At 52.7% G+C, this 21236-nt stretch overlaps 1 pseudogene; it reads right to left on the reverse strand.

Moving 5' to 3' along the window:
• LOC138487433 (dynein beta chain, ciliary-like) overlaps nucleotides 1–21236 on the reverse strand; it is a 350938-nt pseudogene that overhangs the window by 139857 nt on the left and 189845 nt on the right.

Genomic DNA, 21236 nt, shown 5'->3' on the forward strand with positions numbered 1-21236 from the left:
TTATCCTGCATGTCTCCCATATATAGGTACAGGTATGCCGCTATCCTAACCATCTTGTCTTGTTCATCCTTAGCTTTAGGAGCCATGTATAGTTCACTCAGGGCCACATGTAAGGGACCCTGATCTCTCCATATATCTGACCCTGTTTCCGTGACCTGTTGCATGATGGCCTGCAACCAGACCATGCGGTCCTGGTGAGTCCACTCACCTCTCACAAATAACTTATGTAAGAAGTGCTCTCTGGCTATTTTCATGTCTAGTAAGGTCGTCATTCTAGAGATTGGTCTCTGTCCTGACTTACAGAAGTTTATATTATATTTTTGCAAAACAGACCTTTTCCTTAGAGCGTTCCTTTGAGGAGTGCTTTACAGCGTAACACAGCGTGTGCTCCGACCGGATATGTGTATCTGGTCAGCTGGCACGCTGTATTAATCTGCACAAGTGATAGATCTAACCCAAACGTCCGGCACGAGCCCCCAATTTGTAAGAGGATTCAATTCAACACTACAGCTAAGTCAATGCCTAGTCTGGGATACTGAATGGAAACCCTTATTAATATATCTTTATGTCCAGTTCATGCGTTCTGGATGACTACCCCTATATAAAACCCCTCTCTTGGAATCCTCCTGACCCCACTGAGCCAAGAAGTAGTTCTGTTTTGCACGTTTAAAGGTTTATTTGATAATTTAAACAATATATATATAGATCGCGCTTTAAAATAAATTAATAATTGAATATCACACTGAATCTGAGCAGTAATCAATAATGGATAGTCTGGCACTAGCACACTTGTGAATAGGAACAGAAGAATAATGTGGTAGAGAATGCTTTATATAAGTTCAGATGGATGTAATGTTGAATGAAAATGCAATACAGAAAATACTCAATATGATTTCAACAAAACAATGTAATCACTTTTCTCTGGCAATCCCCTCCCCACTTTATGCAATGCAAGGAAATGGAAGGAAAGCACACAGTTCTCAGAAATGCAATCAAGTGTAATTCAGTTCACCCCAGCAAGCTTAGACTACAGAAGTTGGAAACACAGGCCCAAAATGCTTTTATATGTGCTGGCAATGAAGTGAAAAATATGCTAAAATGCTTTTAATTCCCTCTAGAGGTTCAGGGTGAGTGGTATCTAGTTAATATTAGTCCAGGTTCACTCTAGCAATGATTCAGGGATGGTTCTTAAGAGGCAAACGAAATTTTATCAAGGAAAGCAAGAACTGCTGTTTTCACACGTGGATAAATTTGCAAATTGCGGCAAATTCGAAGAAGATTGGTTCTGCACAGTTCTGCTGGGTACTCACAATATATTTTGGAAATAGATGGGCCTCGCCACGGATCTGGTCAGGTTTTAGACTGGACTCTGGTCTGGTCTCTGCACTTCACAGTGATCTGGGTCAGCTCTCTGGTTCTGCTAACAGTGGTCTGGGTCAGCTCTGCTCTCTCTGGATCTTTCTGCACAGCTTTCCCTGGAGATTGATGGATTTGAAGTCTGGATCTCTGGATGTGGTATGGTCCGGCAGAGCGCGTTGCAGCAAATGGAATTGAATGTCCCTATCTGTCCTGACTGTCTGCTTTTATGTGTTTTGAAAATGGGTGTGTGTGCAGCATCACTAGGCTCTACCCCTCTCCACTTGTCATTGGCCACTTCCTCCTCTTCCCCTTGATTGGGGGAATGAAATGAAGTGTCATCATGATGAGGTCTGTTTATGGTACAGAGAACCCACCCCTGTCAAATTACACACAATCTATATTTTGACCCAAAAGACATATTTGCACAGGTACACATTTGTTTAAAATTACATGCACCCATCACATATCACAGGAGGTATACCCTGTCCAAATCTGCTCTTCCTGGGAGCTTGCATTGAGAAATGGCAACATATTTCACTTTTTGGTCAGGTTACCAATATCAGATTCTTACTCAAATTTATACACATGTGCGCAAGGAGTATGGACATTACTTGATGAAGTGTCAGATTTTTCACAAGCATACATTTTAAGTAATACCCTCTTAACTGCTAGCTTGCCCCCAGATCATGCCACCGGTTCTAAAAACCTCTTAAAATGTGGGCAGAAAAATCACAAGAATTATGGTATCATTTAAATAATTTTCACAAGTCCGTACTATGAGTTATTCATCTTTTTCTAAGACCATATTCTGGCTACAGGGGTGTGGCTTTTCAGGTCACATGGTACAGAAACCAGTTTTTCCACTTTCTTCAAGCTCAGCCTCTGTCTCCAGTTTCTCCCCCTCCCAGTTTCTGCCAAGAGGAAGCCATTTTTATTTCCCCTGCAATAAACCATCTGCCTGGGCCCTGGAAGGCCCATTGTTCAAGAGGAAGCCATTTATGGCCACTTCCATAAACCCTCTGCCTGGGTCCTATGTTTAGCCTCTAGCAGTCCCTTGGTAATCCAATCAGAGAAGTGTCATATCCCTTTTGGTGGGAGCAGCAAAAGGCAGGTAGGCATGGGAACACAGCAGTTGTGCAAGTCTCAACTCCTGTCGGGGGTAGCTGGTGGGCAGAATTCAGTTCCTTAAGCCAGGCCCCAGCTAAAATGTCACTTTTTGTTACCCAGTTTAAGTCAAGACAATGTTTACATATGCAGCTAGAATGCTGATTCTAAGTTTAAAACTATGGCATTTCAACAGTGACAACTATGTGCCACTCAAAAGTAGGTCACTCAGTTAATTTAAACATTTTCGATTTTTAGTGTCTTTCAGTCCAAATTTACTTAAACTGCTGAAATCCACAGCTCAGCCAGTCTTGTTATAAACCTTCAAGTCACTTCAGAATATAACTTTACATTGTATCCACCAGCATTGCCATTCCCAATGGTTTCAGACTACTGTGTGGGTAGTCCAATGGTGGTTTTAGGCAGTGCCCTTCTGTGCCCATAACATCGGCAAAAATGAGTGGCAGCCTATTCTTCATGCATTTCCCTGTGCATTTTCTGGGAAGCTCTGGCCGTCATGATGTTTTCAATGCCAGTACTGCACAGTTTTTGAGGTAGGGCTCGGATGCATGGGTAAAAACATCCCACAGTGTGCAATCCTTTCCAGTGAAAGGTGATCCAATGAATCTCCCCTAAGCATCAGATTCTTGTTCCATTATACCCCAGCTCAGCCAAAATAAGACCACATAATAAAGCACTTCCATGAAGCGAGGGCAACGAATGAAGAGAATACAGGTAATTGATGACAGCATATGCGCACATGCACGCCATGAAGGGTGCTCTCAGGAGATTGCGGTGCATCCATTGTCATTATAGGCAAGTTACTCAGCACGATTAATGCAGCAAAAGCATTTGAGGGACACGTACGCTCTCAAGTTATGCTATGAGCATGAAGCACAAGTTTGTTCATTTGGGAGACAGCCACGGAATGTATGAGCCGACGCAACCCCCCATAACAAAGTTATGGAAAAGTCACAGGCTTACCAAGTTGCGGAGAGGAAAAACGGGGGCTCCACATAACGCGAGCCGGAACGAGGTTGCGCAAACATACACACTGGGAGGATCCATGTGAGTGGCTGAAGCACTGATCATGACGGGCTATAGGCCGCAGGGTGATCCAGCCGAGTTCCGCTCCCATTGCACCATCCCGATCATGATCGACTGAACCAGGAAGTACAATCCATGTCAGCCACGTTACTTCGTACGTAACGAAAATAGAACAAGGTGCCTTACTCTAAATTCACCATCCGGGAAGGCAAACTCCACTCTTATTCCGGGAAAAGGTATAAGTAAATAACATTCGAAACCGTTGTAAATAACGGAATACAGGCGGCGGCCATTTTTATCCATTAAAAAACAACAGCAAAGTAATAAAACTAGAGAAATATTTTTTTTTTTAAAAAAAAAAGGGAAATACGTGCAGTTAAGCATCTGTCATCATCACAGACTAATGTGTGTCAGATCGGCCCTTTCTCCTCCTCAGTCTCTCCCTGGTCCCCAGACCAGATGAAGTGCCTTCCATTGGGTCTAAATCTAAGCCAGTTAGGAAATTCTCAGCCAGTTTGCTCTCATTAAATGAGTGCAGTCGACCATCTACCACAATCTTCAGGATTGCTGGATAAACCATGTAGTATTTTAGGTTCTTCTCACGTGCTTCAATCTTAGCCCCAATAAAAGTTTTCCGTTTATCCATGATATCCTTACTCAGGTCTATGAACACCATTATTTTGTTTCCACCCCAGGCAAGATCCTTCAGTTCCCGGGCTTTCCTCAGTACCAACTCTCTCACAGGGAATCTCAGGAATTTAACAATAATATGTCTTGGCCGCTCACCCAGTGCTGGTTTAGGTCCCAGAGACCGGTGGGCCCTCTCCAACTCCAATGAAACAGCTGTATCAATATTTAGCAATTTGGGTAAGGTCTTATTTAGAAAATCAATGATGTTATTTCCTTCTGCTTTTTCTGGAAAACCGGCAAAACGAAGATTATTCCTCCGTGAAAAATTTTCTTGCTCTGAGAGCTTCTGAGTAATCCTCTTATTGTCCATCTCCAATTCCCTTATCTGGTCCATCAGTTTTAAAGTTTTTTCATCAACCACATTCAAGTGATCTTCAACTGAATCCACTCTTTTGGCCACTGTGGAAAACTTCTCTTCAGACTTTAAAAGGGCCGTCTTTATTTCTCCAATGTCCAGTGTCATTTTGCTCAGCATCTCAAAGAGTTTGTCCTCTCTTGTCTCACCAGAAGTATTCTTCTCATCACCTTTCTGCCATTTAGCATCCGGAGTAGCAGGGGTTGACATCCTTTCACGAGTTATTATTATAGTAATCACAGTATAATATCAGGGAGCATGAAAAAGGTTAGGTACAGGAGCACAGCAATCAAGCTGCCATCCCTGGAGCTGACAGTTCTAGAATGACATTTGCGCAAACTTTAATGAGTGGACTGTGCAGTCTACCAAATGCCTAGACCAGAGGGCCCCAACCAAGAATGACAGTAATCAAGGAGACTAAGAAATCTGCTGTTCTATATTGTGATCTATTCAAAGTGCTTTGCGCTTTGGGAAGGGGAATCCAGAGCTCCTGTCAAATAGCTTGACAAGAGACTTTGAACTTTGGGAAGTAGAACCCAGAGCCTTGTTTTATGGAGAACAGCTGTTGAACCTTGTGACTCAAAGTTCTTAAAGCTTGAGGAAGGGAACCCTGAGAAATACCCTGAACACTGTTAACCAGAAGGCATTTAGAGTTTGGGGAAAGGAGCCCTCAGAAACCTGTTGAATTTGTGAAAACCAGGGGGCTTTGAGCGTGGGGAAGGGAACCCTGCAAAACCTTGGTTAACGCTGTGAACTAATATGTTTTGGAACTTGGAGAGAAGCCTGCTGACCTTTATGAATCAGAGTGCTTAAAAGCTTGGGGAAGGGAACCCTGAGAAACCTTAGTGAACTTTGTGAAAAATATGCTTTGAACTTGGAGAAAGGAGTCAGAGAAGCGCTCCAGCAGAACTCTGGTTTTGCATTTTACTTGCGAACAGTATTTTTTCATTGAGGGAGGAAATTCCTACACTGTGTTTAGTTAGATGTGAGGGCAAGCATAGGTTTTGACACAGACCGACTTTTGTTTTGGACTTATGGAGTTAGACCTCCCTTAGTTGCATCAGTTGAGGGAAATCCCAAATTAGAGAAAGGGCAAGCTAGGCTTTACACCATCCTAAATAAAGAAGTGTACTATTTAAAACTTAAACCTTTGTTGTCTGTGTCATCTCTTGATACCATGCCTGTCTCACAAGACCCAGAACAGGTGTGTGAAGATGGGGAGTGACAAGCTCTGCAACACAAAAGTGCCCACCACTTCTCTCTGTCTGTTAGTCAACAGGGTAGGTGAGGGCCTCCCATTTTTTAAGAGGTGGGTGCGGGAACATGATCAAATGTTGCCATACCCAGCAGTGCACAGACATTTTGGTTGTTTGCTTAATTGGCATTACATGAATGAAAACCAGATTTAGATGTTCACGTAGTGTATAATGGCTCCCTACAGAAGGCACACACAACAAACATATTTGTAGCAATGCCACACTGGTCTATGTGCACATTTTCAGCCAATTAGGAGGCTTCTAAACACAACCTTCTATATTTTTCAGGGACATCAAAAGGATCCAACAAATAAACAACGTATCATATGTTGGCGCATGATTGTAAACACTGGCACTCAACCTTGACATTTGTTACAGGGCATGACGAGTGGTTAGTAGAATTTGCATGACATACAGCAAGGAAATTGCAAGTTATGAATTCCTACAGAAAATGTTGACTACCAAAGAAAGCAACTGATATCTTACCCGAACAAAAATGACCATATCCCAAACAGACTTGAGTAAAATGATGTCTGTCCGGCATTGCTTGAGTTGCTTGTATTCCGACACACTCACTTCAAAGAGTTCTGCTGTGTCCTGAAGCTTCTTCATTTCTGCTTCATATTTCATTATGTCTTCATGAGTCTATTAAACAAATGCCATCCGTAAGAAGAAATGGAATACTGTTAGGATGTGTTATGCGCAAAATATAAAGCATAGGTGAGAGGATGGCATAGGCTCAGAACTTGCAATTTATCTACCCAAACACAAACATGTATCTACTGCATCCAAATGCACTTCTAGTTTTCCATTTTAAAGACTATCAAGTTCTGGATCTTGGACTCATTGGGCCTAAGTGCCCCAATTTCTACACTCCTCCCAAACATGGAAATTGGCCCGCCATCAGAAACCCAAGTTATGCGCTTTGTGTGAGCTATATCTCTGAAGTCAATCCATTGACCCAGCTTTCATTCTAAAGCAGGCAACGCTGTACTTTGCTCATGAAGAATAGTAGAAGTGTGCACCCATACAACAACGTTATACAGAAAGCAATGTCCATAAAAGTGTAAGAACAAGAGTACAATTTCAGACATAACAAGGCAGGATTACCTTGTCAGTTTGTTACCATAGTTCATCCAGAATCAACAATATAAATATGAAAAGGAAATGGACCAATATTTACAGGGTAATTCATAGAATTTCGCACAAAAGTGGCGCACGCGGCTGGCGCACAGTGTCCCCGTGCGATACACTGCGCCAGCCGCGTGCGATAAAATCCATTTCATCGCACAGTGTATTCATGGATTTTAGCCTCCAAAACCAGCCGTGGCGCAGAGTGGCGCAGCGACCCTGCAGCAGCGCCAGTTACGACCCCAAGAACGCCCTTGCGCAAGGAAAAGCCATCAAAATTCCCAATTCATCGCAAATGTCTGCGCTAACCCTGGACCAGTTCACAGGGCTGCCAAACAGCAAACGCCAAGCGGGGAACGTGTATTTCAGTGGTTCGCGGGAAGTTTCACACGTGATTGTCCTGGGTACGTGTACATCAGGGGTGCGCGTGAAGTAATACACGCGAATCCATCAGGGCACGTGTATTCCAGGGGTGCGCGGGAAGTATCACACGCAAATTCAGCAGGGTACGTGTATTTCCGGGGTGTGCGGGAAGTATCACATGCAATTCCATCAGGGCACATGTATTTCAGGGGTGCGCGGGGAGTACCACACGTGAATTGGCCGTGTGGGTCCTCCCAGGTGTTCCCTCTACACCCTCCACGGCCCCTGCAGGCAGCCCTGCTCATGTCCCGCAGGCAGCCCATCCACCATGGGCATGCCCCCCAGCCAACCCACATGTCACCTTGCACCACTGATCAACAACGCATATCTCCCAGCACCCTCACCCCACAGCACTGTGGGGCACCTGCCAGCAGGCCCACACACATGTCCAACTCATGTCCCCCTGCACCCCCACCCCCCAGCACTGTGGTGCACCCCACACCAGGCCCCCACTCATGTCTCCCAGCACCCCCACCCCCTGCAGTGCAGGGCACCCTCCACCAGGCCCCACTCATGTCCAACTCATGTCCCCCTGCACCCCCACCTCCCTGCATCCAGGGCCACCCTCCACCAGGCCCCCACACATGTCCAACTCATGTCCCCCTGCACCCCCAACCCCCCAGCATCCAGGGGCACCCTCCACCAGGCCCCCACTCCTGTCTCCCTGCACCCCCACCCCCCAGCATTCAGGGGCACCCTCCACCAGGGCCCCACTCCTGTCTACCACCCCCCCCCACCTCCCAGCAGTGCGATTTGCCTGGGTACGTGTATTTCAGGGGTGCGTGTGTAGTCTGACACGCAAATTCATCAGGGTACGTGTATTATGGGTCCGCGTGAACTTCCACACGCGATATCAGCAGGGTACGTGTATTACGGGGTTCGTGGGAAGTTCCACACGCGATTGCCCTGGGTACGTGCATTTCGGGGTGCGCAGGAAGTTCCACACGCGATTGCCCTGGGTACGTGTATTTCGGGGTGCGCGGGAAGTTCCACACGCGATTGCCCTGGGTACCTGTATTTCGGGGTGCGCCGGAGGTTCCACACGCGATTGTCCGTGGTGCGTGTATTTCTGGTTGCGCGTGAAGTTTCACACGCAATTTCAGCAGGGTACATGTATTCCAAGGTGTGCGGGAAATTCCACACGCGAATCCAGCAGCCTACGTGTATTCCGGGGGTCCCGGGGAGTCCTACACGTGAATCGGCCGTGTGGGTCCTCCCAGCTGTTCACTCTACACCCTCCACGGCCCCTGCAGGCAGCCCACACCACAGGGGACTACCCTGCACATGTCCCGCAGGCAACCCGTCCACCATGGCCATGCCCCCCAGCCAACCCACATGTCACCTTGCACCACTGCCCACCAACGCATGTCTCCCAGCACCCCCACCCCCCAGCACTGTGGGGCACCCTCCACCAGGCCCCCACTCATGTCCAACTCATGTCCCCCTGCACCCCCACCCCCCAGCACTGTGGGGCACCCTCCACCAGGCCCCCACTCATGTCCAACTCATGTCTCCCAGCACCCCCACCCCCCACCAGTCAGGGCCACCTGCCAGCAGGCCCCCACTCATGTCCAACTCATGCCCCCCTGCACCCCCACCCCCCTGCATCCAGGGACACCCTCCACCAGGCCCCACTCATGTCCAACTCATGCCCCCCTGCACCCCCAACCCCCAGCACTGTGGGGCACCCTCCACCAGGCCCCCACTCATGTCCAACTCATGTCCCCCTGCCCCCCACCCCCCAGCACTGTGGGGCACCCTCCACCAGGCCCCCACTCATGTCCAACTCATGTCCCCCTGCACCCCCACCCCCCCAGCACTGTGGGGCACCCTCCACCAGGCCCCACTCATGTCCCCCTGCACCCCCACCCACAGCACTGTGGGGCACCCTCCACCAGGCCCCCACTCATGTCCAACTCATGTTCCCCTGCACCCCCACCCCCCTGCATCCAGGGGCACCCTCCACCAGGCCCCCACTCATGTCCCCCAGCACCCCCACCCCTCAGCAGTGCAGGGCACCCTCCATCAGGCCCCCACATATGTTTCCCAGCACCCCCACCCCCTGCATCCAGGGGCACCCTCCACCAGGCCACCACTCATGTCCAACTCATGTCTCCCAGCACCCCCACCAGTCAGGGGCACCTGCCAGCAGGCCCCCACTCATGTCCAACTCATGTCCCCCTGCACCCCCACCTCCCTGCATCCAGGGGCACCCTCCACCAGGCCCCCACTCATTTCCAACTCATGTCCCCCTGCACCCCCACCCCCCTGCATCCAGGAGCACCCTCCACCAGGCCCCCACTTATGTCCAACTCATGTCCCCCTGCACCCCCACCCCCCTGCATCGAGGGGCACCCTCCACCAGGCCCCCACTTATGTCCAACTCATGTCCCCCTGCACCCCAAACCCCCTGCATCCAGGGGCACCCTCCACCAGGCCCCACTCATGTCCAACTCATGTCCCCCTGCACCCCCACCCCCCAGCACTGTGGGGCACCCTCCACCAGGCCCCACTCATGTCCAACTCATGTCTCCCAGCACCCCCACCCCTACCAGTCAAGGGCACCTGCCAGCAGGCCCCCACTCATGTCCAACTCATGTCTCCCAGCACCCCTACCCCCCACCAGTCAGGGGCACCTGCCAGCAGGCCCCCACTCATGTCCAACTCATGCCTCCCAGCACCCCCACCCCCCACCAGTCAGGGGCACCCTCCAGCAGGCCCCCACTCATGTCCAACTCATGTTCCCCTGCACCCCCACTCCCCTGCATCCAGGGGCACCCTCCACCAGGCCCCACTCATGTCCAACTCATGTCCCCCTGCACCCCCACCCCCCAGCACTGTGGGGCACCCTCCACCAGGCCCCACTCATGTCCAACTCATGTCTCCCAGCACCCCCACCCCCCACCAGTCAGGGGCACCTGCCAGCAGGCCCCCACTCATGTCCAACTCATGTCTCCCAGCACCCCCACACCCCACCAGTCAGGGGCACCTGCCAGCAGGCCCCCACTCATGTCCAACTCATGTCCCCCTGCACCCCCACCCCCCTGCATCCAGGGGCACCCTCCACCAGGCCCCCACTCATGTCCAACTCATGTCCCCCTGCACCCCCACCCCCCAGCACTGTGGGGCTCCCTCCACCAGGCCCCCACTCATGTCCAACTCATGTCCCCCTGCACCCCCACCCCCCAGCACTGTGGGACACCCTCCACCAGGCCCCCACTCATGTCCAACTCATGTCCCCCTGCACCCCCACCCCCCTGCATCCAGGGGCACCCTCCACCAGGCCCCACTCATGTCCAACTCATGTCCCCCTGCACCCCCACCCCCCAGCAATGTGGGGCACCCTCCACCAGGCCCCCACTCGTGTCCCCCAGCCAACACTTCATCACAATCTAGATCCCTGGAACTTATGGGCAGCCTCCACATGCCAACCACCCACCCAAGTATTGCATCCACCCACTTAGAAATGCCAATTACATGATACAACCCCAATGGCAAGTATGTAAATGAAGGCATGTCCCTCACATACACACAATGGGTGTCAGTGAATGTCAAAACCCATATCATGACATGCATGAAACCAATGAGATGATACTACACATTGAAGTATGATGAAAAAATATGTATTAAAAGCAACATAAATGGAATCAAAAATAAACAAACGAAAATGGGAATTAAAAACAAAAAGCAGCATGTCCGTAAAATAATGTAAAACCACAAATCATAATCCAAAGGAAAGGTGTCCAAAGTCACAGTTCACAAAAGTAAATCCAATGGAAAAATAAAACCAAAAACCATTGCTCCATGGGTAAAATAAAAATAAAAATAAAAAAATCCAACAGTCAAGTATATACAGATAAACAATCCAGGGTCCATGATCCCAACAGAAGAAATGAAACCTATCTAATAACACTACCTAATAAAAAAAACTATATACAGAAATGTGGTCCATTGTCCAAAAGGTCCAAAAAATATTAAAAAGCAAAGGAAACCTAACACTAACTACAGAACTATTTACAAGGGCAGCGGGCCAGTCCGACGGCTCACTTCGGGATGTTCCGGGCCAGGGCATCATCGAACTCCTGCTCAATGTCCCGGAGGCCGTCCTCCTCCATGGCCCCGAGGGTCCGCAGGGCCGACGACATGTTCACCTCCAACTCCCTGTGGATTGCCTCTAGGCACTCGGCCCGCCTGACCATCGGGAGCCGTGCCTCTTCCGCCCGCTGCCGCTCCGCATCTATGGCGTGGCCCAACCGCTGCCACACGGAAGACACTTCCCATCCTGGGTCCTCCTGCCCTCCGGCTGATCCCTGCCCCTCCGATGTCGAAGGCCCCGAGCCATCATGGCTCCCACCTCGTTGCTGCTGCTGCTGTGCCTGTGCCCGTGCCCTGGCTCCTGCTGCCTGCACATCCTCCACCGGCTGGGGTGCAGTCGTTGATGTGGCCACCCTTGCTGGACGTCCGACTCCCGACTGTGGCAGGGATGCCTCCTCCACCAGCCTGGCCGCACCGTCAGAGGCAGCTCCACAGGGCATCCAGGTGACAAATGGGTGGGAAGATGGCACGGAGGACGACTGGCGCATAGGGTGTTCAGTTGAGGAGGGGGTTGGAGAAAGCTGCAGCAAACGGAGGAATCCGGCCTGGGTGACCTGTCCCAGTAGGCCGACGCGGTCAACGAGCCATTCGAGATGACGTGCCGTCTCCTCATGAAAAGACTGCAGGTCACCTCGCATGGCCCGTTGACGCAACGCCACACCAGTCAGGACAGGCTCAACCCGTACCTGGATAGCCATATCCGCAGGCAGAGGAAGGCCAGTTGTTGTGAGCTCATCCCCTGCCTGAAAACGGGTCTGGACGAGGGCATCCCTGCTGGTGCAAGATGATGCAGTTACAGGATCAGGGACAGGATTGCACACAGGCACCTCTGCGGCGGCCTGTGCTGCCTCCTGTCCCTGGTCTTGCACTGCACCACTAGCACCAGTGGAATCCCCACCTCCAGACCCCGTCTCTGTCGCTTGCACGGCCTCCTCCTCCACCAAACCCTCTACCAACCTGGATGACTCTGTGCCATCTTCCCCCGTTGGGCCCTGTGGGGTCCCAGCTGCCCCTTCTGCTGCCGAGGAGTCCAACTCCGACCTCCGCCTCTTGGACTTCCCCCCGGCAGCTGCGGCCTGGGACGCGGCACCGGACTCCTCACTCCCCGATGAGATCACAACCTGGGAGGGGAGCCGGGCCTTGCGTCTCTGGCTGGCGGTGTGATCCCCGCCGCTGTGCTCCACAGCACCTTCTCCGCCCTCTTCATCAGTTGACGCTGCAGACAGGGAGAAATAAAACACAGGCATCAGGGCATTGTACAATGGACACATACACACATGACAGTTGTACATGAGTGGCATTGGCAAACCTCAGACATGGCATCACAATGGCCAACACACATGTCATTTCAACTTGCACACATGAGCCATACCACAGCCATATCGCAACTGCCAGCACCATCCACACACATACAACAGCATGAGTAGGCAAAGGTGAGCCAGACATCACATGCAACACAGGGTGTGCACTACACATATACACACACCACCACACTTGCATGCATGTGTACACCTCTGCCAACTGTCGCAGTGTTCAGATCGGCATCCATGTCACATCTGCCAATCAGGCTTCCACATCCGCTGTCACATGCATCCATGTTGCATCACTGTTGCACCCTTGTCAAATACACACACATGCACAACAGTGCTGATACATGCAGCTGAAAACAACATCCATGTGTGACATCACGAACATGCCTACTTCCATACACATTCATCCAAACATGTGTGCCCAGACAACTGCATTTCGCATGCAAGCCTACACACACAAGCACCATCCATGTCTCACACATGACAGCCCTCGCATGTGTTAGCCTCACGGCCCTGTACACCCCCCCCCATACTTGGCCCCATAAAAACACATGTGCAACCTGCACATTACTGGCACATCACCACACGCACAGCTCACAATCATGATGCATGTACACTTACCGCTCGACTCCAGACGGGTCTGCCTCTCAAGGACCTGGACGTGGAGCGCTGGGGATATGCGTTCCAGGACCCTCACCTGATCGTCCGACAAGTGGCCCGGCGCTCCTTAGCATCCGCTGCCTTCAAGAGGCGCCGGGCCTTGTTGAGGGTCCTGGACCTGAAGTCCTCCCAGCGCTTCTTGACATGATGGAATAGTCGGACTGCCACCCCCTCCGCGTTGATGGCAGTCATGATGTCCGTCCAGATCTGAGTCCGTCCTTCCTTGTCGGCACGCAAACTTCCGAAGAAGGCATCATACTGCCCCAGGACTTGCTCCACCAAGACACCAACTTCGGTGGCAGTGTAGCTGGTGCCCCTCTGCCTCTCTGGCCGGGGGTTGTCAGTGGTGCCAGATGTTGCAGTGCCCGACATGACAACCCCAGAGGCAGGAGTGGGTGGGCCACTGGGTCCTGTGGCTGGTCTGTGGAGCGATGGAATCCCAGTCGGGAGTCTTCGGTTCCAGCAGGGGTGGTCACAGCAACAGCACCCCTGGCTGATGTGCAGGCAGCAAATGGCAGGGCACATGGGCAGCAGGCAATCAGGCAGCAGCAGATGGCAGGTGGGAGCGTGCTCGGGGGGGCAGTAATTCGGCCTTCTGGGCAGGAGCGTGGTCTTCCGTGTGCTTACGCGTGGCCAGCTTGATACAGAGTGATTTGGCACGTGAAAATCCAGCACGTCTGCGTGTAATTCGAGGAAAGGGCCTAAGCGCGTAAGAGCGTCAGCACACGTACGCGAATTCATTGGCCCAAAGGCCACCAGCGCGTATGCGCGTCTGTGACGTGCGTGCGCGGGCGTTTCCCTGTACACGGGTGCATGTTACACGTCCAATGACTGCACGTCAGAGTGTCAGCTCGTGTTATTGGAGGATGGGCCTTAGCGCGTACACGCGGAAGTGACGCTGGACGTGTAGGCATGTTTAAAAGGGACGTGTAGAACGCCATTTCCTTGTACGTGCTTTTCGTGGAGAGCGAGTGGGAGAAATCTGTACTTCTTGTCGGTTCACACGCGATTTACTTCACGGCGTTCCAAGTTCGTACTCCCTGTTACCTCTGACAGCTTTTTCTCTTCTTGTCTTTTTCCTGGGCCTGTTTCCTCAAACAGCGTTCACTTCTCCTGTTGTCCTGTCTCCTCAGACAGCGTACAAATCTTCTTTTGGCGGGGGTGTTGCCAACGCGCACACGCGCCTATTTTTCACGCGATATTTCCTGGCAGACTGTGAGTCGTGCACGTATTTGACATCTGTGCTTGCCCCGTGTGTTGCCTACCCCTTCAGTGGTCAGTCTAGGCTGCGTGTGACACGCATACGTTCATTTTTGTGTTTCTGGGTGCCACAGCGTAGTGCAGGTTTATTGTTCCACGCACGTGGTCTAGGAGGGGTTGCATGCACATTATCTCCCTTTTTCGGGGTGCCTGTGCGTTGCGTGACCTGTCATCTTCCCCCACGGGTAACATACAGCCTTGCTAGAGCACTAGGGTATGAATTCCATCTAGTAACCTACCCCTTTGACCCCCAATTGCCCAGGACAATAGTTTACTGAAACTCCCATATGCACAACAACATCAGTGCCATGGTTGGGAGGCGAGCACGTGCTAATGGTGGAAAAGGTGGGCGAGCCACAAGAGGTGGCCGTGGTGGATACGGTAGGGGACGTGACCGGGACTTGCAGGGTGCCCCTAGCCCCCCATGTGTGGGTGACCAGTCAGGGGCACCCATGCCCCCCCTGGTTGAGGGTAACGTGGCTGACACCATCCCTGCTCAGCCCTTGTTGGACCAGCCCATTGTGGCACCAGACCTGGCACAGGGTGACTCCATCGCTGACTTCCAGGTCAGCAGGTCTAGGCCACATGTGGCGGTGCACGTTGGTGTCACCAGCCCACGTGGATCAGGGGCAGCTATGTCATCTGCTGCCCCGAGTAGCCAGGGTGTGGAGGCTCCAGGGGCAGCTGCGGCTCCATCCACCCCAGCTCTGAGTCTCCCAGCCAGGACAGTGTCGGTCCTAGTCCATCCTGCTGACGTTCCCCCTGACTACATCACAATTCAGCTAATGCCTGCACCAAGTCCCATGGTGAGTGTTCATTCCCACACTCCTAGTCCACAGTCCACCGGGGCTCCTGCCCCTAGTGTCCAGAGCGGCGTAGGACACTCAGTATCACCACCACCTTCCAAGCGGAAGAGGAGGAGTGCTCGTCCAGTACAGGCTGATGCCCCAGACACTGCTACACAGTCCGGCCCACCAAGGAAGCCCAGCTTCAATCAGGCCGAACTTGATGCAGTTGTGGAGTATGTGTCCGCACATGACAGCGAAATGGTGATTACTGCAGGATGCAAGACCACACCTGCACAACGTCAGGCACACTGGCAGACCATGGCCAGATTACGAGGCATTGTCCGGTGAGTGAGTGAGTGAGTGCACATGCATGTGTGTGTGTGTGTCATCCATGTGCATGGTGTGTGTGTGAGTGCTTCTGATTGAGTGCCAGGTGAGGGGGTGTGTGCCTGAGTGGTTAGGGTCACCCATGTGCTTCATCCAATACATTCTGCGCACCAGGATTTGGGTGTTGCAGTATCCCTTCTGGCAACAGTAGACATTCAGCCCAACCTCACGCCAGTTGCCCTTGAAGTGTCATCTTGCCACAACATAGTTGCATATTATTCTGTGTTCATTCAGGCTGATTGTCTGCATTCCACCACTTTCACTAGGCATTTCTCAGTCCTATTGTCACATGTGTGACATGGCTAGGGTACATGCCATCTGTGTGATGGCATGTGTCATGTATGTGTATTGGACATGCCAATCACAGGCCAATGTGTTATGGCACTGCTAGCCAGCATGCAGCAAATTTGTTGGTCTTCCATCTTGGTGTCATCAATGTGTGCCATTTGCCTCCCCTTCATACACAGTGACAGTGCATGCATGGGAGGGTTATAGTCATGTGGGACATGTGTCAATGAAGTACTGTTTCTGTTGCTTCTCAGCCCTAATTGCGTGCCACGGTGCTAATGCCTGTTCCCATTTCTTTTCTTTCATGTCTTTGCAGGGGATGACGCACTTGATACTGCTGGGGTTGTGGAGATGGTGCAGACCCAGGAGGGGTCTCAGGCCCGACCGGGCACCAGTGAGGGACGTGGTGTGGTGGTGGGTGAGAACCCACACTTGCTGCAGACCATCATCTCAAGGGGTGTCTCTGGGTGCACCTCCCCTGAGCTCTATTCAGGTGTCGATTCGGATGATGAGACCTATGTGCCGTCGCAGGTAAGTGTTTCTTGGAGGGGTTCTGTACTGTCCAACCCACCTGCACCAGGGGTAGAACCCTCAATGGGGATGTCAGTGTTGGTAGGTGCGCCTTTGGTGGTTACGGATGCAGGGTCACACTCCGCTACATCTGATCCTGTTCCTGGGCCAGCAGATCAGAGGGGGAATGCAGTCCTGCAGCCTCAGGCAGTGCCGGCACAGCAAGGCGCAGTTCGCCTTGCCCCAGACAGGTGTTGTGCCCGCCGACGCGGTGGCCGTACGCCACCTGGCAATACCGCATGGGAGCAATCCATATACGGTATGGCAAACCAACAGGCAGCATCAACTGAGATGATGGCTCAGGCCATGGATAGGGTGACCACTTCCATTGTCCCCCAAGAAAGGCTGATTGAACAACTACAGCAGGCAACAGACTCCATTAGCCAGTCACACAGGGAGGACATGTTGGCATCCAACAGGGACAGGCGGGCGGCACTGGAGACTCTGCGGGAAGCCATTTCTATTGAGTCCCAGGGCCACAGGGAAGCCCTGAGTGTGGAACTCCGTCAGCTCAGTGTAACTCTGGTTGAGCTTGAGGCTTCAGCTAACACAAGGACAGAACAGCAGCTGGAGCGGCTCACACAGACGCTCTCAGCTGAGATGCAGGCAACTAGGGAGGAGGTCCGGGCATCTCGTGAGTTGTTGCATGGGGACCTCCGCACAATTATCCTCCAGAACCAGACCTTCCACACCCGCATGCTTGCTGCCATGGAGGACCAGACTAGGGCTTTGCGTGGGCTGCCTCCCATAGAGCCACCACCTCTTGATGCAGCTGCAGAGGGTGGTGAGGAGAGCGATAGCAGCGATTCTCCCACAATAGGGTAGCCGTGCAGGCCATGAGCCCATGGAGGTGTTTTTTTTTCGCAAGATCCACACAGGTGGGTTTTGGTGTGCACCCTGTCCTCGGACCTCCTGGGTGGCCTCCCCCACCACCCCGGGCCCATTCATGGAGATTTTTGATTTTTGATTTTTGTTTTTTGATTTTTTGGACAGTGTGTTGCCTTGTGTGGCTCCCGTGGGCATACGCTGTATTGTGGCTGGGCACATGCAGGCTTGTCCTGAATTTGGGTCAGATGCTTGGGTTTGTGTGACACACACCCCTCCTGCTTCCCGTTTCCATGGGCTTGCAAAGGGTGTGCCCAAGTGACATTGACTTACACGGTGACGTTGGACTCCCATTTGATGTGTGGGCAGTCTGTAATCAATACTGTGTATACATTCCTAGTGCATATTGTTGTTGTATTGTACACTGCATGGTGTATTGATATGTGCCTCTGCATCCATCTAATCCTCCTAATTTGCAGGTCCATTTGTCATGTCTTCACAAGGCGGTCTACTTTGGAAATGGAGTCCATGTTGTAAGCAGTGCACCTACTCTTTTGCGTGGTGCTAACACTGTACAGTTGGAAGTGTTCGAAGTGCTGGCATTATCAGGTAGTGAGGCTACCAATGTTTATAGTCCGTACTGTCATGTTTATGGTAGGTTGGAGGTTGTGTAGGTGATTAGTATTATTGGTAAGTATTTGATAATGTGTGTTGTTGGTCCTGCATTACTGTGAGCGTTTCATGTGTGTCCAGTTTCCATTAGGAACACTGTAGTTTGTGACACTTGGGTCATGTTGTGGAGATTAATTTGCTTGCTCTCACATAGCATGACATGCCATGGTGTGTTGTGTGGCCGTGCCGGGGAGGGGTTGGGTGACATGGCACTGTTCTCATGTTGTATTTTGCAAGTGGGTATTCATTTTTGCTGCATGGAAGTGTGTCTTTTGATGACACTGCATTGGTGGTGTTTGTGTAGGTAGGGATGCACACATTGTGACACTTCCAGATGAACAATCTCAAGCTGCTATGGTTCTGACAGTTGACTGTCCCTTAATTCATCATAATTGTCAGATTGAGTCATCATTGATTGTCAGATGGTATGTGCCAGGGCTGTGTGCACTCCACAGGGGTGTGATTTCTATGTGAAGTAATTAGCCACCAGCTGCGTACGGGCTGCCTCACCCCATGCCCTTTCCCCTCCAATGCGCAGCAGGCGTGCATGTGTTTGGGGATGTGGGGGCACCACCATGTCCACAGCCAGGCCCCGGCGTGTTGCAACATTGTGCAGGACACATGCTGCCACTATGATCCTGCACACTAGTGGGGGAGCGTATAACAGCTGTCTGCCAGAACGGTCAAGGGAGCGAAAGCGTGACTTGAGCACTCCGAATGTGCGCTCCACTATGCCCCGTGTTGCAATATGGGCTGTGTTGTATCTTACCTCGGGAGGCGTGATGGGGTTCCGAATTGGCGTCATCATGTGGGTGCTCAGAGGGTAGGCACTGTCCCCTGGGAAGGTGGTGATGGGGATCATTAGTGGCGTATTGACCTTACTCTGTATCTGTCATGCATGCGTGTGCTGTGGCATTTATACTCACCAAGCAGCCATGCATCGCCATGCCGCCCAGCTTCCATGTCCCGGTTTAGGGTTGACATCCTGTAAATGAAGCTGTCGTGGTTGGACCCTGGATAGTTGGCATATACTGAGGTGATGATTCCCTTGGCATCACATACTACCTGGACGTTGATGGAATGCCAGTGCTTGCGGTTTCTATAGATGTGCTCAGATGCCCTGGGGGGACGTAGAGCCACATGGGTGCAATCAATGGCACCTAGCACTTTGGGGAATTGTGCCACCCTGTAGAAATCCTGGCTGACAGCCTGCCTTTCTGCAGGTGTTCTGGGCAGGTATATGTGCCTGCGGACTGATGGGCATGCAGTCATGATGGCCAAGACCTGGTGTAGGCAGCGTGACTGCGTGGCCTGTGACACCCCCACCCACTATGGCACTTGTCCGCTGAAATGATCCGGTGGCCAAAAAGTGCAGTACATTGAGGACCTTCTCCAGGGGGCTGAGTGCTTGAGAGCACAGGGTGGGTGATGTGAGGTCATCCTCCCACTCACTGACCAGGTTGAGTATTATGTGTGGTGGAAACCTGTAACTTCCATACACCTGGTCATCAGGCATACCAAATAGGCTGGTTCTGGGTGTGAAGATTCTGGCCCTGACTATCCTTCTCCTCCTCCTGCGATATCCCACGGCCACTGCTGCTAGGAACGGTATATTCATCCTGGCGTCTGAGATTGTTTGTTGTTTGCGCACTCTTTTATGCTGCGCGGGACGTGCGCCTGCTTCATGCTGGCGTACGTGTTTCCGGATTGGACTTTATTCTTTTTTGTGTGTTGTAAGCCACCGTGTGACTCTTCCCGCCCACCCCAGGAATACACGTAACACGCTCTCCCAGGCCCAGTCGCGAGTAAATATTCCCGCCCACCCCTGGAATACACGTACCCCACTCTCACAAGCCCAGTCGCGTGTGGAACTTCACGCGCACACCGAAATACACGTACCCTGCAAATTCGCGTGTGAAACTTCCCGTGCACCCCGAAATACACGTACCCAGGGCAATCGCGTGTGGAACTTCCCGCGAACCCCGTAATACACGTACCCTGCTGATATCGCGTGTGGAAGTTCACGTGGACCCATAATACACGTACCCTGATGAAATCGCATGTAAGACTACCCGCGCACCCCTGAAATACACGTACCCAGGCAAATCGCACTGCTGGGGGGTGTGGGTGCTGGGGGACATGAGTGGGGGCCTGGTGGAGGGTGCCCCTGACTGCTGGTGGGTGGGGGTGCAGGGGGACATGAGTGGGGGCCTGGTGGAGGGTGCCCCTGGATGCTGGGGGGTGGGGGTGCTGGGAGACATGTGTGGGGGCCTGGTGGAGGGTGCCCTGCACTATTGGGGGGTGGGGGTGCTGGGGGACATGAGTGGGGGCCTGGTGGAGGGTGCCCCTGGATGCAGGAGGGTGGTGGTGCAGGGGGACATGAGTTGGACATGAGTGGGGCCTGGTGGAGGGTGCCCCTGACTGATGGTGGGTGGGGGTGCAGGGGGACAGGAGTGGGGGCCTGGTGGAGGGTGCCCTGCACTGCTGGGGGGTGGGGCTGCTGGGAGACAGTAGTGGGGGCATGGTGGAGGGTGCCCCTGGATGCAGGGGGGTGGGGGTGCAGGGGGACAGGAGTGGGGGCCTGGTGGAGGGTGCCCCTGACTGCTGGTGGGTGGGGATGCAGGGGGACAGGAGTGGGGGCCTGGTGGAGGGTGCCCTGCACTGCTGGGGGGTTGGGGTGCTGGGAGACAGGAGTGGGGGCATGGTGGAGGGTGCCCCTGGATGCAGGGGGGTGGGGGTGCAGGGGGACAGGAGTGGGGGCCTGGTGGAGGGTGCCCTGCAGTGCTGGGGGGTGTGGGTGCTGGGAGACAGGAGTGGGGGCCTGGTGGAGGGTGCCCCTGGATGCAGGGGGGTGGGGGTGCAGGGGGACAGGAGTGGGGGCCTGGTGGAGGGTGCCCCTGACTGCTGGTGGGTGGGGGTGCAGGGGGACAGTAGTGGGGGCCTGGTGGAGGTTGCCCTGCACTGCTGGGGGGTGGGGTGCTGGGAGACAGGATTGGGGGCATGTTGGAGGGTGCCC

This window comes from Ambystoma mexicanum, chromosome 9, assembly GCF_040938575.1.
Source record: "Ambystoma mexicanum isolate Mex_15411 chromosome 9, UKY_AmexF1_1, whole genome shotgun sequence".
In the NCBI taxonomy this organism is placed as follows: domain Eukaryota; kingdom Metazoa; phylum Chordata; class Amphibia; order Caudata; family Ambystomatidae; genus Ambystoma; species Ambystoma mexicanum.